Genomic DNA, 4,772 nt, shown 5'->3' with positions numbered 1-4,772 from the left:
CCGTCCCTGCCGTCCTTGTCTCCTCACGTTTCATAGGAGTTGCTACGCATCTGGTAACTGCCTCCAGAGAGCCATCTCCCCTTCCATTCCTCACACGGCAGCCAGAATGGTCGTCTTCTGAAACGAATGGGGCCATGTCACTCCACTGGCCCACATCCTTCAGTGACACCACACCTGCCCCACTGTTTTTTGGGGTTTTTTTTTTGTTTTTGTTTTTTTTTCAATTTTAGGAGGAAGAAGAATCAATTGGAGAGCTGGGTAAAGATGCAGGTACCTGACCTCACCCTGGATGTATGGCATCAATCTCTGGGAGATGGGCCTGTAAGTCTGCACGTGAAAAATGTTCACCAGATGATGCTAACACACATACTTTAGGAGAAATAACCTATGTATGGGTTAGAGCCCAGTTTCCTTAACGTGTTACATAGGTGATTCTATAAGAAGAATGCACATTTCTGAGTGTCTCTCCAACCTCACTTCTCGTGAAGTCCTGCTGCCCTGCAGAAAGAAGACAGTTTATAGGTCCATAAATTCTCCACCATTTTCCATTTTCCTTTGTCTTTATTGAGGGTTGCTCTATACAGTAGTATGCGTTGTGCATTGGACAAGTCTAGGGTTTATGACTCATGTTACGGTCTGAGTGATGATGCCCCCCCGACTTTGTTCATGTTGCTGAAGCCTGGAATACTCATTTGCTTCCCCTCCACCTGACTTAGCTCTCAGTTACCCTGCAAAACACAGCTCTGGCATCAGCATTTCTTTGGAACCTAGGAATAGTTACACAGCTTTATCATCGTATTTATCACATTGTATTTTTCTATGTTCAATTTTGCTTCTGTATCTTTTAGCAGACATGAACAGTTTGAGGGCACAGTCTTATTTATCCACTTACCTTCACTGTCAAGCATAGTGCTAGATACAGTGGACACTTAAGGAAGACTTGTAGAATTAATGCACAAAATGTGATAATTAGACCAGCTTTCCAAAGTAAATTCATTCATTCATTCATTCATCCATTTGAAACTCTGTGTTCCTTAGAGAATTGAACCTACATGTTTACATTAAAATGTAGCAATTTAAAAGACAAATTATGTATTTTAAGTAGATTTCTGTATTTTTAGGATGTTTTAGAAGCAAGTAAGATAACTAAACTCAAGTGGTTTGAATTAATAGAGACATTTATTGGCTGTCAGAGGGGGGTATCCTAAGGCAGGCCCACTTCAGATTTCTCCCAAGGATGCCATCCAGGGCTCTGCTTCCCCTTTGTCACCCACCCCTCCCTAGTGTCAGCGAATTCCCCTGGCACTAACAGGATGGTCCATGAGATCACATGTTCCTTCCAACGCCAATCACTGATAAAGGGGATGAGAAAACTTAATTACCAACAACCAAAGAGTTGGTCGCTTAACCGACTGAGCCACCCAGGTGCCCCTAAACAGGCCCTTTTTAAAACTAAGGTCAATTTCTCAATTCTCCCAAACGTGTTTTAGTATTAAGCGGAGGAGGTTGGCTGGGCTATTTGGGGACAACCCCAGGGTGCACAACATGTGTCTAGATGGCCCTGCTGAGTTTTGGGGTCCAGTCTGCTCTGCCTGTGGTAGCATCTACTCCAGGAAGCACGGCGCCCAGGCATTGAGTAGCCTTCCTGTACAATCGAGGAAGCCACCAACACCCGGCACCCGGCATCTCAGCTGTTCCTCTTTTCTCGTGTTGTTTTCAAGTCAGGGGAAATTGGTCATTGGGCAAATCCACCCTGCCAAACAGTTCCAAGAATCAGAGATTTGTCAGCAAGCCCGGATCACACAGTCTTCTTACCCTGCAGTCTCGAGAGGCTGCGTCTGCACACAGGGAGTGGGGTGACGGCTCCCGAAGTGAGGGGCGCAGCAAGGAGGGAAGGAGAGTGCCCTGTCACGGTCTGCAGCCGATTGTGGTTGTGGAGGCAATCACACCTGCTGTGGATAATTTGCTCCCTTACTAGTGACCCTGAGAGGTTCCTGGAATCAGTACAATGTGGGGACAGTACCAACAACAGAATGAATAAGCCCGTCAGGAATTCAGCCAGGAAAGGAAAGCAGATCAGCTTCTGCCCGGGGTCTCCATCCCTCAGCATTTCTTTTTCCCTTTCTCTTTGAGGATTAGAGCAGGGAAAAGGCTCATTTTTAGGTGGGAAAGGATTTTTCTCACGTTAGAATGTGTTACAAGTGCGACCTCTTATCTTCCTCCCAATTTTCTGTTCATGTGAATTCAACTTTCAGGTCAACCCATCCCACCAAGCTGAAAAGCTTGTCTGTTTATTATGTTAGCCGTGCTGATTAGCCTGATTTTTATAGGTTCATTGTGATTTATTTTACTCCTTCAACAATACTAATTCTCCATGGTTCCCATTCAATTGCTTCTTTCCCAGAATAAAAGAGAGCAAAAAAAGAAAAAAAAAAAAGATGTGGAAAATTGCATTGCATTTCTTTAGCTTGTCTCTCCTTTCTTCTTGTTATTAACGTTCAAGAGTCTAAGTACCAAAGAGGAAAGGTCCCTTAAAATGAATGGATAAATGGCATTTTAAGGATTTCCATGCACCAGTTTCTGTTAGAACTGTTAGAGGCTGGTTACACAAATAATCTCATGTATATGTATCTCACACACTAAGCGAAATGTGTCACTTAATCCTCATGGCAACCATATGATATAAACACGGGTTTTACATCCTTTAAAATCCCTCGTTTACTCATGAGGAGACACTTCCTGCCCACAGCGGGCTGAAGAGTGGCAGGGATGGGAAGCAGCAACACGGAGCCTGTTCAGAGTCCACATTCTCAGAACCATGCCACCATTTAGGTTTCTGGCAGTGGACTTCCACTGCTCCTGGAGTCCGAACCCGTAAGTTTTTGTCATAGAGATTTTCCTAGGCTACTGGTGAGGGGTTACTGAGGTCTGAGGATGGGCTGTTTGCACAGCATATGCCAATCCCAATTCAGAGCCCTGCTGAGTCATGCCTTCAGGGTAATTTAAATGGAACAAATGGGAGAGGTCACAGCGTGAATCCTATCAACAGACTGGTAGGAGCCCAGTGACTGTTCTGATACATGACATTTTGGGCCCAGAGAAAAGGCAGTCATTTCTGGTCTGGTTTCTGTTATTCTCTAGCTCTGTGAGCATTGGGCAAATGCAGCATAACAAACAAGTCAAAACAGATAAAAATGAACTTTATATGGCTGTTACATTGGAAGGCAATTCTGTGTGCAGGAGGTCTGTCGAAACATAATTAAGGATGTAAATCACATCCTTGGGGCGTCCTGACCTCCCCTTTTAATTCTTACCTATAAAACCACACTTGATGGATGGCTGTATTTTTAATAGAACATAAACATTTTGTCAAAGCTTAAGAGTTAGTTTCAAAATGAGAAGATCAAATTTTCAAGCAAGGGAGTTTTATTTATCTTTTTTTCACCTGAATTTTAATAGGCTTCAGCAGGGGTACTTTTGGATGACTAAAAAAAGAGGAAGAAATCCATGTCAGGCTTAAGAAGTGCATCATCATGGATCAACATATATTGGTTTGGGAAGCTATGAGGGCTCAGGAAAAATTCTATATGTGAAGCTTCTATAATTATGAAGTCATTTTATCTGGGGAAGGATCTGCTTCCTAACAAAGGTGTATTGTCATTAAAAGCCCAATGGGCGTGTAAGTGGATGAAAACAAAGTCCTTGGGCCCAATGGTGTTTGTGAGAAACACTGCAAGGTGTGGAAGCAATGTTGCCTTCATGTTCAAAAGGTTTGTGTCTCTATCCATCCACCTTCTTGCCCTGTGTCCTTGGCTTGTCATTTCATCTCTTTGAGCCTGCTACCTTCTTTGTAAAATGTTGACTCCTAACAGCTCTACAAAGTCTATGATACATTTTACAGTTGTTTAGAAACAACTTGGAGATGTTACTGAAAGAATCCAGCTGCTCATTTAAACTGAATCTCACAGATTCTTGACACTCAAGTTAGCAGTCAAGAAACTACTTGGACTCCATAATGAGAAGCGTTGTTGGGGCCGTGGAGCTCAACTCTCCAGACTCAACAGAGAAAAAAAAATCATATACCACAAATCAACATATGAATGTACAATGAGAAAAATAAACATTAAGGACCCTGGGGTACACGGGTTTTCTGGCCAGTGCACTTTCTCTGTAGTGACATCTCCAGGGACTCCAAATTAGAGCCAGAAAACTGAACAGTGACTAGGGACCCAGAGCCAAGAGTCTTGAAATAGTTTTGAGAGTTCTTCCTTCCGCTAATGGTGAAGCCTGCTGACTCACCTCTAACTGAGAAAATAAAAGGTCTCTCTGATGATCACTTGTTTATTCTCTCCCCAATCCAGTCTCCTTCTCTTCACCCCTCTCCCCCCACCCCACTGTGCTGGGTAATGCTATCAGTACTTTATTCTAGACAATAGTAAATTTAAAAAGAGAGAAAGAGACTTTGAAGGAACAAGTAGGCTTCTGTTAATAAGCTTTTATAAGACCTTCTACAAATGCAATTGATTAGCTTTCAATATTTTGATTACTAACATATTTTGGTCTTGCCAACCTGAATTGCATTGGATGCAAGTTAGCTTGGATGGTTGTCCTTGAGTGTTCCCTTCTCAGATCAAATACTTATAAACAAGCCCCTTTTAAATAAGCTCATTTACTTCTTTAGATGTCCTCTCATGCATCATGGATAGGGTTTACTGATTTAAGAGGGTAGCCTTATTCAAAATCCCTAGGAAACCTCTTGACTTTAGAGTCAA

At 42.7% G+C, this 4,772-nt stretch overlaps 1 long non-coding RNA gene across 1 annotated transcript; it reads right to left on the bottom strand.

Moving 5' to 3' along the window:
* Positions 1–1,160: 1,160 nt before the first annotated feature.
* On the bottom strand, positions 1,161–4,380 carry LOC123577966. Its single transcript, XR_006702183.1, has 2 exons — positions 2,185–4,380; positions 1,161–1,753 (listed from the first exon to the last, which is right to left on the bottom strand). It is a non-coding gene; the product is annotated as an uncharacterized LOC123577966 (long non-coding RNA).
* Between the last annotated feature and the right edge of the window lie 392 nt (positions 4,381–4,772).

This window comes from Leopardus geoffroyi, chromosome A1 (genome assembly GCF_018350155.1).
Source record: "Leopardus geoffroyi isolate Oge1 chromosome A1, O.geoffroyi_Oge1_pat1.0, whole genome shotgun sequence".
NCBI classification, from domain to species: Eukaryota; Metazoa; Chordata; class Mammalia; order Carnivora; family Felidae; genus Leopardus; species Leopardus geoffroyi.
The sequence above is the reverse complement of the archived record's forward strand: the minus strand, read 5'-3'. Positions and strand labels throughout refer to the sequence as shown.